Below are 13,976 nucleotides of genomic sequence, written 5' to 3' on the forward strand. Positions count from 1 at the left end.
AACTTATAAATACAGTTGTCTATGTGTGGGCTTTGTTTTGGTTGCATTTCAAACCTGCTTTCTTTCATTTACACCTTCAATTAAGTGCTTTTATACTTTCTCAGGTTCCCATTTATGGGAATTCTCTTGGTTGTGCCTAGAGCTGGTTCATTGCATTCGTTATGTGTTATATTTCACCATTTTAGCTTTCAGAGATAACTGTGTACCCAGGGTTGGTATTCAAAACTCTGAGCAACTGAAAAGGCACAGGCACCAACCAATCAGAACAGATGCTAGCTATAAGCAACCAATGCAGCTGTGCCGTGCCATGCACACAGATGGAGCCTCAGCCTGGCTGATGTGATCTATGTAAGAATCTGGTCTATGATTCCATTCTAGCTTCTATTCCTACTTTGTACTTGACCTACTTGTGAAATATGTCTTCATGTAACATTGAGGAAGGGCAGTAAAAAAAATTTCCATTGCCATAAAAAACACATAATTCATGCTGCAGTGGCAAACAAAAACCAGTGCTAGTGTAACCACCCAAGGGGTTCACCTTGCCCGATGCCTAGACAAAACCCATTCATCAAGACAGGGGAATTGCAATAGAGAAAGAGTAATTTACAGAGACGGCTGTGTGGGAGACTGGAGTTTTATTATTACTCAAATCAAACTCCCTGAGCATTCAGGGAGCAGAGTGTTTAAGGATAACTTGGCTGGGTGGGGGGAAGCCAGTGAGCCAGGAGTGCTGGTTGACAGGGATGAAATCACAGGGAGTCAAAGCTGTCTTCTTGTGCTGAGTCAGTTCTTGGGTGGGGCCACAAGATCAGATGAGCCAGTTTATTGATTTGGGTGGTCCCAGCTGATCCATCAAGTGCAGGGTCTGCAAAGTATCTCAAGCACTGATCTTAGGAGCAGTTTAGGGAGTCAGATTCTTGTAGCCTCCAGCTGCATGACTCCTAAACCATAATTTCTAACCTTGTGGCTAATATTGGTCTAGTCTCCAGGCAAGAAGGAGGTCTGCTTTGGGAAAGGGCTGTTACCATCTTTTTTTTAAACTACAAACTAAATTTCTCTCAAAGTTAGTTCGTCCTATGCCCAGGAATGAACAAGGACAGCATGGAGGTTAGAAGCAAGATAGAGTCAGTTAAGTTAGATCTCTTTCACTGTCTCAGTCATAATTTTGCAAAGGCGGTTTCAATCGTGCTAATTATTCTCACTGCCTACTTATGTGTAGTATGAAAGGAACTATTCCTGGTAGAAGCAGATATCTCTATCTGAAAAGCAGGATGTGGCCTCTAAGAACCTGCTCTTACTTCTAAAAGGACAGGTCCTAAGAGACTGCATCAAGCCTTCAGCTCACAAAGAATTGCTGCTGGTACCATTCAAATTATTCACTCTAGAAAGCCCAAAAATATATTTCTTAAACCTGCTAACTATAACCTTCCGTAATAGCAGCATAGACTACCAGAAGCCAAAAATATACATTTCGTTTAAACAGCTTTAAGCTTTGTGAAGCGTTAAGTACTGAACTGCTCATTGTACATGATTCAAAGTGTCTAACTCAGGGGTGTGTTTTCTGCACACATTAGTCAATGCCATCTCCTGACTAAATATGACATGCCATTTGCAGCTCTACTAGACATTCTAAATATCAGAAAAAAAGAAGAGAACTAAGATGTGAGATTGTTACATGCAGCTGTGAGTAACAGCAAGGGAAAAGCAATAGAACAGAGGTCTCTGGGCAGAAAGTTCCTACCAGAGAAATTCTGGTGGCTTATTCTAATACCCAGGCACTGAGTTAGCTTCCAATGCAAAAGCACAAAATATTAGAAGGAATATTAATATAACCTCTCACTCTATAGAGGAGAAAGCAAAATCTTTCAACTACATCTCAATTTTAGTTGAAGCATTTAGAGGAGTTTTCTGATGGATATACATAAAACCTGCTTTATACAAATTGGTTTTATGGTGTCCTTGGTTGGAGCATCTCTATTACATAAATCATGAAATGACTGCTTTTAGACAAAATTTCCCCTTTAAATTTCTCTAAACTAGGGAACCCGATTTAGAGTATGAAGAACCTTTTTTCTTCTCCCATTCTCTTTTTTTGGGGGCTGATTTTTGGTTTATATTTGTAGGTTCAAGGACAACTCTGTACAGAATTTTGAAAATTCAAACTTCAACCAATTTGCAGATATCCTAACCCAGTACTGTTGAAAGTGTGTTCACAGACTACTGACAACTGTTTCTTATCAGTTTATGACAAGATTCATAGTGAAATTGAGAATTGCATTTAGAATGCAATAATTTTAAATTCCTTAAAGCTAATGACAAAAAAAGAGGTGTTTATATTTTGTGTATTCATCCATGAGGAACTGGGAATTTAAAAGAACTAGCTGGTTTTTAATTCCAGATATTTTGAGAAGCATTGTTCTAACTTGTAGTCTTTTCAATTGCCCACGCCTTGCTTTTGATCTATGGTTGTATAATGATTGATTCTGACCTTCTGATTAGCAAAGCACAGGGTACAAAAATCAAGCACAAAGTCCAGTAAAAATAATTCATCACCTGGTACCAGTATAATATGGTTTGGTTTTTGCCTTGAAAAGCACTATCACATATTAGCTCTTTTAAAGTTTTGCAACCATATGAGATAGCAAAGATATTACATATATTTTATATGTGATTCAGCTGAGCTCAGAGGGAGTGTGCCCTGTTTGAGATCCCACAGCTAAGCTGACAAGCTGAAGAGGGTTAGGAAAGAGTTGAAAGGCTATTCGCTGGATGAGTGATCATGAAAAAATTGCTTAATTTCTCTGAGGTTTACTTTCCTTATTTGAAGCAAGCAGATAATAATAATTACCTGGCAGGTGGAATGCTTGATGAAAGGAACAAATGAGAAAATATGGTAAACATTTAAAAAATTGTATTTGTCCTTATTAAGATCTGTTCACTTGCATTACAGGTAGAACAATAGTATCTCACAAAAGTAGGATAGTTTTCCCAGGGCCTGGAACACATACAAAAAAAGTGTCAGTAAATAGTAGCAGAATGAATGTCTAAATGAATGAGCATGGCTTTTTGTCTATACTAAATTCTTTCTAATGCACACAGAACTTGACTAAAAGGAATGTAATCTTGCAAATTCTATTCTCTACTGGTATATTACTTAAGATTTCATGGATTGTATTCAACTATATACACATTTTTGGATAGTCAACCCAGAGATTTTCAAACTCATTTTAATTAACGAACTCTTTTCTCCAAAGTTTTATATAGAGTTTCATTGTTTAAAAACACATATATATATATACACACACACACAGAGTATATATACATATATACTATAGATGTGTGTATATACTATATGAGGCATAGTATATATACAACCTCATAGTATATATGTATATATACCATGTATACATATGGATATATACATACACATATATGTATATATACACATATATATAACACATATTATTTATAGTATATACAAGGGATTATTTTTATTGGACTTTGTGTCTGATTTTATACTTGGTATTGTATCTGTGTGTGTGTTTGTGTGTGTGTGTGTTTGTATTTGGTGACAGAAACAGCATGATCTGGTTCCTGACTCACTCAGCCTTTCCCTGGCCCCAAAATAGATCCTGAAATGCTTTCTCAGGCCCCTAGGGCTCCATGAAGCACAGTCTTAAAAACACTGTCTTTTTTATTAGTCGACAGCATGAACAAGTAACAGTACAAACAAGTTTAACCAAAATGACCAGAACTGACAAGAATTTATAGTAAGTTAGAAAAAATAAAGGCAAGCATACAGACTTTCAGAAACATAGATATCTCTCCTGAAAAATCTCCCAGAAGTGATAGCCATGAGTCAACTATTACATTTACCTTTGAAAGTCCAAACTGTAGTGAGTTATCCATAACCTTCTGTGGTTCCACCCAATTTTGTGTTTTGCGTGTTTTGAGAGAAATGCAGAATTTCCTGTAGGGTGCTGTGGTTTTCATTGTTTGGTTGATGTTGTGAACATCCAGGGCCAGCTTTCCTCAAGTTCAAAGACAGGAAAACACAAGACACCAATGAAGAAGTTACAAACTTCCTGATACTCTAGTGATCCTGACTTAGAAGGGTCAGGTAGCTGAAAACAGTGACCTGATCAGTCAGAGGAAGTAGAATGGGACCTCTTTAGCACTATACTTGAAAGAACATGCTACAGCCTCAGGTCATGTGCTAGACAAGACATTGGCGCTCCCAAAAAATTGCCTGGGTACAGCAGTCAGTGCAGCCCAGGAAGCTTGCGCAGTTGAGGACACTGAAAAGGTAGAGTGCCAAGGGGCCCATCCATAGGTCAAATTGGGCACATGGTGAACTCTCAAGATGAGGAGCTTAGTTGTAGCTTTGCTGAGTTCATGGAGAAGACAGGACATGCAATTCATTTATTAAAGTGCCAAAAAGTTGAAAGAATCATGGCTTTGTGTCCTGACTTTCCTGGTCGCATTCTCTCATCTACATAGCAGATGGACTCCTCTCTGGGCTGACAACCTTAGTGTGGTTTATATGGTTTGAATTAGCAAATACTACTCCAAGGTATTGCCATTCAATTTGTCTTCACCCATAGATTTCTCTTTTTCTTTTTTTCTTTTTGAGACAGAGTATCACTCTGTCACCCAGGCTGGAGTGCAGTGGTGCCATCTCGGCTCAATGCAACATCCGCCTCCTGGGTTCAAGGGATTCTCCTGCCTCAGCCTCCTGAGTAGCTGGTATTACAGGCACCTGCCACCACATCCAGCTGATTTTTGTATTTTTAGTAGAGATGGGGTTTTGCCACGTTGGTCAGGCTGGTCTCAAACTCCTGACCTCAGGTGATCCACCTGCCTCAGTCTCCCAAAGTGCTGGGATTACAGGTGTGAGCCACTGCGCCCAGCCTGATTTCTCTTTTTATTTAATTGCAGAAGCTCTAATATGTAAGTTAGAGGATTCTTATCTCACTGTAAACTTATCTTTTTGAGTCTTGCAGGCAACAGAGGAGGTGGGTAGGAGAACAGGAAATACTTTAAAGAATCAGAGAGGACATCTCTTCAATCTGAGGTGGCAGCTACGTTTGATTTCATTTTTCCACTGTTCTGAATGATCTTCTCTTCAAATCATGTGACTTATGAGATAGTGACAGATAATACAGGAGTTCATGATTGCTGCATAATTTTCATCTAGAAAGATCTCAGTGCAACTTGTCAAGATTTATATCGCTTTCTAGCTGTGAGTTACAAATTCAACAATATACTTTCACAACAGCACTTTAAAGACAGATAACCTCAACATTTTGCAGAATAATTTTGAAATAATATGTTTGAACATCGACTCTGATGCTGTGAAAGGAACCTAGCAGATGTGTCTTTAATTTAAAGCAATAGACTATTTCAATAAAACTCTGGAAAGGGCTGGGGACCATTCTTTCTACTTTACATACAGGTGAAATTTAGGCCCAGAATTGTTAGAGGGTGTTGTAAATTCTGTGACTACACTCCGGTTTTCTAGGTTGCTGAGCTTTTACCTGTCCATTAAATTAGGGTTCATTCAAATGGAGTTTTTTTCAGAGGTAAGATCTTTCATAGTTTTTCATACCACAAAATTTTCTATCCTCACTTAGAAAATAAAAACAAACAAACAAAAAACAGGTAAAAGTTGACACAGGGGTAAGAAAATTAAACCACCTTTTGTTATTTTGAGATTTCCAAACCAAGTCTGTGCTGTCCTAAAAAGTACTACCACCTACAATATTAAGTTATAGGGGAAAGACATTTTAAATATTAGTTGTCCTTCTAGATTATTATTCTTTCAACCAGAACACCCAAAAAGTGAATATGGACTTAATGAAGACATCAGATGCTGTTTACCTTAGAGTTGGGAGTGCTAGAATCTTAAATTCATTTCATTTTGATTGCCTCCCTGGGAGAGATGATAAGGAGTGAGAGAGAGGGAGATTTGTAGGTCATAGGGTCATAATGAAATGTTCATTTCCATATGCAGAGCCTGAAGATTGAGAAGGTAAGAAGTAGTGAGTTGCTTGATAGAACATCTTGCAGCTGATGTATCTGTTGGGCAGTTGGTAACCTAAGAGGAAGCATATCCAGGTGGGATGAAGAGAAAACTGGTGAAGATGATCTCACATCAAGATTTATTTTCATTCTTTCAGGTCAGGGAAAAAGATCCAGGAAGTGAAAAAGCATGCAAGTAAAGCAACCTATGTTGCAAATTATGCTACAAACTCCTAATTACACCATGTAAGAGAATTTATGTACTTTTGATGAAAGCTTAGGCTTGGCTTGGCATCAAAGGGAGGTGAAAAGTTTGGGATTCCAGTCAACACTTATGCTCCCTTCTTTGATGCCACAAAGATGGATCACAGTCTCTAAAGCCAAGAAGATGCATTTTGCCAAAACTAACTTATCTTGAACCATGATGGGTATGAAACCTCAAAATTATGATTTTATAATGAGTTTGCACAGTCATTATGAAAAATATGATAGTTTTACCACATAGGCCGGCCAGGGTTTATTCCATTGGACTTCAGTTTGTAATGCAAACACTGTGATCAGGAGTATTTTCATAAGACACTCAATGTTCTTCCTTTTTAAGGTTTTCAAAGTATTCAAATATCACAGTTGTCTGTGTCTAGTTACCACAGTGGTTTAGGGTCCTGAATTAAAGAGAGCAAGGTCAAAAGTTTGATCTCTTTAGGTCAGCTGGTCTTTCTCACTTCCATGTCACTGCCAAAATGAATAAGAGCTGCCTGGTCCTAAAATATATGTAGTTTTTACCTTCTTATACACGCTGACTACTATGATTAGCATATAATCAATACCCATAATTCTTTCTGGAAGTTTTGTTTACAAATTCATTAAAAAAAATTTATTTAGCAATATATTAGGCATCACCCCACTTTATCTTCAACTAGACAACTCTTCATCCTCTTTTAAAGTCTAAGAAAATATCATTTCCTCTGAGGGGTCTTCCCTAACACTCCTCTCATACAGTCACTGACTAATTAGTTTCCCCATTCTACACTCCTGAGACACAGTGACTTCTCCTATGTAACACTATTATAATTTTAACAAAATAATCAACTATTATTTATTTAATGTCAATTTCTCCCACAATTGGGTGGAGAGGTTGAACAGGGCTCTTCTCTTTTATTTATGACACATCTTCGCTATCTAGCAAAATGTCTGGCATATAAAATATTCTTTGGATTAGATGAATGAAAGAAAGGTTGTGACATAAAGACCAAAGATTCAATAGGCATTCTGCCAGGACCAGAGACTGTGAAAATGGGCTAGAAGCTGCTGCTCTAAACCTGGTGTGTATGTGGTTGGGGCAAAGGAGTGGGAAAAGAGTTTACCAGGAGGAGGAGCAATATGACACAGAAACTCAGTGAAGAACCTTAGGGAAGACACGAAGGAATATGCTGCTAATTTGCACAGTAGATAAATTTATGAAATTTTACTTTTTTGAGAAATTAATCCATTTTCCTCTTGATATACACTATGAATTCTAAGACATGGATGCACACACACATTTAAAAGCTGTATTTAAGAGTGCATAGGCCGGGTGCGGTGGCTCACGCCTGTAATCCCAGCACTTTGGGAGGCCAAGGTGGGCGGATCACGAGGTCAGGAGATCGAGACCATCCTGGCTAACACGGTGAAACCTCATCTCTACTAAAAATACAAAAAAATTAGCCAGGCATGGTGGTGGGTGCCTGTAATCCCAGCTACTTGGGAGGCTGAGGCAGGAGAATGGCGTGAACCCAGGAGGCGAAGCCTGCAGTGAGCTGAGATTGCGCCACTGCACTCCAGCCTGGGTGACAGAGCAAGACTCCTTCTCTAAAAAAAAAAAAAAAAAAAAAAAAAAAGTGCATAAAGATTTTCAGATAAAAGTACCAAAAATAGCTCTCTCATAGTCATCATCCCATACAATAAGTCAAATATTTTACCAAATGTTCTGCAACACAGAGAACTTAGAAACTTCCTGGAATCAGAGATGTGGGAAAGAAAAAATCTCTTATTTCTGGAGAAACACTTAGGGCAATTTTTTAAAAAAAGAAATACATTAAAAGAAGCAGTTTTAAGCAAGTGTTTCTTATATCTTTTACTTTCTGATTTCTTTCTGAACCAGATGAAAAGTACCAACTGAGAAGTCTAAGTCTGCTGCTTCAAATTTTCTTACATTTGCAATGAGAAGATGCAGTCTCTTTATGAGTTCTGCCCTCCCTATTGTTTTTGCCTTAGTATTCTCCAGGCTTCATGGATTTAAGCCATGTAATAGCTGGCAGAGCCTTATCGATGACCTATTCCAGCTTTATCACTTTGCAGTTGAAGAAAATAGAGGGATGGAAAGAATTGCTTATGCTAGTTGCTGGCAACTAGAACCCAGGCCTCTGTACTCCCTGTCTGTCCAGTATTCTTTCCCTGGACCACACAGTCTCCCAGGATGAGCTGTGTTTGTATGTGTTTTGGAAAGGGTGGATGAGAGGATGGGACAATGCCCAAGATTTGAGACTGACCAATCACTTATATGACCATGACCAGCATTAGGCCAAAGGGATCCAGACTCCCATGTACCCTAAGGAGCCAAAGGACATAATAATGTTTTAGCATAGAAATGAGAAGACTTGAAATGCTGCCTGACGTCTGCAAAAGAGCTTCTGACATCCTAAAGGAACTCAGATCTGGAATCACTATCCTAAAAAAACAAAAGTATCAGGAAAAGCATTTGGAATAGTAATTTGTTATTTATTGAATTTACAGAATTAGGTCTGCATCAAATCAACATTTGGAGAGTATATTTTCCACCATCCTTAAAGTGTATTTTGAGAATATGATCAATAACAGATAAAAGTAATACCAGACAGAAAAATGAATACCTCCCCAGACCTCGTCATCTGTACATCACTCCCATTTCATTAAATAAAGAAGATGATAAGATATAGAAGCCAGATTGGAAAAGAGACAGCCAGGGCCAGTTTACCACTTCAGTGACATGATAGAAGTCTTATAAAACATGCAAATGAGTGTAGGCCCACCAAACATCACCTAATGAAGATGAATGTACCTGAAACCACCTAAGCAAAGGCAGCATATAATGAATGGCAAAACACCGAACCAAGCTCTTCTGTGCTAAGGAGCTGCAGAGAGCTGACTTTCATCTCCTTGTGAAGTAAATAGAGAGTTGAGACCTGGCAATGTGCTTGGTCAGCTCACCCCTGGAGCTCAGCACATCTGGGCTCTGACTTTACAAAGAAAAGCAAAGAACAATGTAAACTTCATAGTCTTTTGGCCCCAAAGATCCTTCAACCCGTTCCCAATCTGTCAGGGTGCTAATCTGTTTTGAACATTTGGTCCTTCTTTCCAGAATGTCTTCCCAGAGTAACCCAACCCTTCCTCCAAACTGCCAGTACAGCCTGACTTCTGTGCTTCTCTCAGCTGGAATTCTACTGCACACACATCTGGCTGGTTGGCTTGTTTCCCTAGTAATTTAGAAGCTGCTTGAAAAAATCTGACTTTTAAACATGCATATTGGTCAGTGATCTGCAATGCTTTGCCTTGTGAGTGTTCATTTTAAAAATGTGGCTTCATATATATAATACCTGTGAAAAAATGCTGGTATCTACTGGGCAAGAAGTTATTGTGTTCTCTCTAAAACCTCTCAAAACTATGGTTATCATATAGACTTGGAGGTAGTGAGGCTTGTGGGGAACAGAAGGTAAAAGAGAAGAAGATGCTTTATCATTTAAATGGTCCTAAGAAACTAATTTACATGTTCTATTTTTAATCTCTCATATAACTGTAACCTGCATACAACTAGGCCCGGTCACTCTTGCTTTGAAGCCAGGTGCAACCAAGGGTAACAGTTAAATCACATCACTCTGACTCAGAAAGCTTTCAAGAATTTACTAGATCTTTGTTGTAATTTCCTTAAAACTTTCTAAAAATCCTTTTTAGACATGTTTTCTTCTGCCTAAGTTTTATGTTGCCATCAGCACCTTCCCTCAAATTTTAGCAGATAAAGTCCCTCCACCTAGTTTTATATCAAAGAACACATTGATGTAATGAAGGGGAGCCGTGTAAATTATTTCATTGTTTAGCTTAATGAACATTTATTGAGCACCAGCTGTGTACCACTCACTGTTTTAAGATTCATGGTTACAAAGATTAATAAGACATGAGACACAATCCCTGCTTATTGATGATGAAATAGCAGGGCAGGCAACATCACTGTCTCCATTTTATAGGAAACAATCTACACTCAGAGGTTAAGGGTGACATACAGCTGGTGGTGGTGACATCTGAACTAGACCAAGGACTCCCTGATTTTTGAATTATTACTCTCTAGTGGTGCATCTAAGAGTTTTTTTTTGTTGTTTGTTTGTTTGTTTGTTTCAGATTGAAAGACATGAGGCCAGGCACGGTGGCTTATGCCTGTAATCCCAGCACTTTGGGAGGCTGAGGTGGGTGGATCATTTGAGGTCAGGAGTTGAGACCAGCCTGGCCAACATAGTGAAACCCCGTCTCTACTAAAAATACAAAAATTAGCTCGATGTGGTGGCGGGCGCCTGTAGTCCCAGCTACTTGGGAGACTGAGGCACGAGAATTGCTTGAACCTGGGGGGCAGAAGTTGCAGTGAGCTGAGGCAGCGCCACTGCACATCAGCAGGGTGACAGAATGAGACTCTGTCTCAAAAAAAGAAAAAAACTAAAAACATGAACTATTTGACATAAAACCCCCCAGAAAACTATTTGACAAAAAAACCCCCACAAAACTTATAGTTAGTTAAAAATCATGAACTGTCATAAAAATAATAGTCATAGTCAACTTGGAATTTGAAATAGCTTTCTATATACTATGTGAGACAAAGTAGCAAAGAAGCCATGTTTGCCCATTTCCGTTTGCTATTATAATTTCACAGAGCCTCTGACTCTATGATGATATGCAGCTCTCTTGAAAGATGTTTTGAAGACAAAACACGGAGAGCACACACCTCCCTCCCACCTCACGTCTTTTGCCTGAGTCACTACATTTCGTAAAAGATAAATGACCCTCATCCTTGCCTTTTCCTGGACATAAGATAACGTCTGACAGAGTTAGTGATTATGCTTCTGTAATCTACAACCAGATGTATTTTTACACCCAAACTTCGAGGTGATTCTGCTTTAATATAACTTCAGAGCAAGTTTTATGTGATTTTGCAAGTACAGAACCCCTACCACATGTACATAAGCTGTGGGCTAAAATATTGTGCTGAACCCATCTGACAGAACTGCCCTGGGGCTATAGACAGTAGTCTATAGTCCTCAGTAAGACTTCTGAATAAAATTAACTTTAATTCTCTAAAAGCTTGATTTTTTTTTCTTTAGTCAACAGATATATTTACTCAATTGAGCTTCTATAGCAGTGCTGTCTAATAGAACTTTCTGAAAAAATTGAAATACTCTGTGCCGCCCAGTGGAGTAATCACTAGCCACATGCAACTACTAAGCCCTTGAAATGTGACTGGTGAAACTGAGAAACTGAATTATTTTATTTTAATAAATTTAAATGTAAAATCTTCACATGACTAGTGGCTGCTGTATTAAACAGCACAGCTCTATAATGTGCAGATAATGCTAACGTTGGGGATGACCAAGGATCACCTCTTACTGAAGGATAATCTTCCCCTTAACAGATAGAAGGGATATTTAACAGATATTTAACGTATTTTAATATTTTGGGGGGTGCAGGTTCAAGTATGGTTGAAAGAGAAACAGACAACGTGCTAACAGGCAGCCTTTCATGAAACAAAATAAATGACAGTGACCATCATTTCACATGCTGGTCACTGGAAGGAGATGGGTGATCTACCTGCAGAGACAGGCAGTTATACTTGCAGAGATAGAGAAAATAAGCTTGTGCTTAGAGAAGTCTGTTTCTAAATGAAAGGCTTGGCTATTTTTATCTGTTTATGCCTAGACATATTACTGAATATTAATAAGCTCTGCGGTCTGAAATGAAGTGGTTAAAGGTGGGAGGGAGAGAAATATTTTTCTTCCTTTTAATAAGAGACAAGCAAACCTGAAACTTTAAGTCTTTATCTGTGCACACCAGAAAAATGTTTCAGTCCTTAAAGCTTCAAGAGTTGGCTCAACAGAGGGCAAGGTGGGTTTTTTTCTGGTATCACTTATTCCCATAATCCTCTGACTTGCACATTGTAGTATCTAAGGATTTTTCTAATAAAAGCACACCTGATTTTTCTTATTCATTTTTCATTTCCACACTACAAGAATATCCAAGCTGCTCAGTGTAACAATAGTCCACCTAAGCCAAGGATACTGGGGAGATTTGGTGACCAGGGCCCAGATAATGTAATAATAAAAGAGAAATTTATAATGAAATCACTTTCACCAGATCCTTTCCACCAGCCCACTGGGACATGATCAAACAGAGGACGAACAGAAGCCAACACACATGAAGCTCTAAGGGCATCATAATTTTCTTCCCTTAATTATAAGAAATTATTCTGAACATACAAGACACAGCATATGTTAATATAAAGGTAACAGCATACGAGTTTTTAACCAGTTTTGATATGCTGACATCACTACCTGTTTTCTGTTTCTCTTTGCTTCTGTGCAAGGGAAGGAGTGATTAAACCCATTCTAGGAGGGAGGGAACTTTCTCTGCTCCCACTTGGTTCCCATCACTCCCCACACACAGGAGGGAAGGTAAATATTTCTTATTCCCTTCTAGGAAGTGTATAATGACTAAGCATCCTTAGAAGTTAGCTTTAAGTTGTTAGTGATTTGAGTTCTGGATTTCAGTTATGGAGGATAATTGCACCAAAGAAAATAAAATAGTACAGGGCTTTGAGCCTGAAGGATAAAGGGTCCAGAGCTGGCACTCTGGAAAGTACTAAAAGTTGGGGATAATGAGCAAAAGGAAAGGGGAGTTACTAGATGGGGAGAATTATCTGGGAAAACAGGTTGGGGCAGAGAAAGTGGGTAAAGGGGCATTGAACAGGAAATATAGGGTGAACAATTGGAAAATAGTCTTGAACATAAGAATCATAGTTTTCTCAATTTACCTCTCAGTGTTCTTGTAAGTGAGAATCATCTTAAAATCTGTGCAAGACCTCAGGGTGACTATTTCTCCATCTGTATCATGACTTCACTAAATTGACTGCCTGATGGGCACAGCAACCATTCTTGCCATAGAATGTTGTCATGCTATTTGTGGTGGCACTCTATGAGCCACCTTGCCACTACATTCCGCAACACCTTAAGCCTGAGGGGCTCCCTGGACTCTTCCACGGGTCATAGGGAAGAGGCTTTCCAACTGTATGTGGAAAGATTGGGTGACAGAAGTTTACGTGTAAGCTGGGATAGAGACCTTTAAATGGAAAGCTCTGTAACGTTAAGTATAGTCAACCATTGATTGCTTCTCTAGTATCTATTCCCTTTTCCATCTTTTCCAAACAGATCCCAAATATTTTTAGGCGTCCACTACCCCTTTTCTTTGTAGTCCTTGTTACTTAGGGGAAGCTGACCCTATTCCCAGTTTGGGGGTGGCTTCTTATCAATCCAAGCATGGTTATCCCATTCCCATTGTCAGTGATTGGTCCAGGACCCAGGCTTAAGCCAATTATCTCATGGTATTCCCTCTTGTTTCAGCTACTGGTCCAGGGCTGGGGAGTGTGAACTACCTGGGGCACTGGCCCAGTTAGACAAAAGGAAATGACTTTTATTTCAAGATTGGAAGAGATGCGATTGCGCTATCTTGCTGGACATTAAAAAAAAAAAGCATATCTCCTTGATTCCTAATGGCAGCTATCTTATAATCCCATATAACCCCAATAACCTTATAACATATTATAATCCCCTAAAATTGAGAAGCCAACCTTAAGATGTTCAGAGGCTGTGAGACAGAGAGAGATGGAAAATATCACCATGTCTGAAAAC

General features: G+C 38.8%; 1 long non-coding RNA gene across 1 annotated transcript; it reads right to left on the bottom strand.

Annotated features, from left to right (window-relative positions):
- Window positions 1-622: 622 nt before the first annotated feature.
- Window positions 623-13,189, bottom strand: LOC129033938 (uncharacterized). The gene is made up of 5 exons (XR_008501708.1): window positions 13,103-13,189; window positions 5,881-6,097; window positions 3,877-5,193; window positions 2,849-2,995; window positions 623-865 (listed from the first exon to the last, which is right to left on the bottom strand). It is a non-coding gene; the product is annotated as an uncharacterized LOC129033938 (long non-coding RNA).
- Window positions 13,190-13,976: the final 787 nt, after the last annotated feature.

The sequence above is a fragment of the Pongo pygmaeus genome, chromosome 2, assembly GCF_028885625.2.
Source record: "Pongo pygmaeus isolate AG05252 chromosome 2, NHGRI_mPonPyg2-v2.0_pri, whole genome shotgun sequence".
Lineage (NCBI taxonomy): Eukaryota > Metazoa > Chordata > Mammalia > Primates > Hominidae > Pongo > Pongo pygmaeus.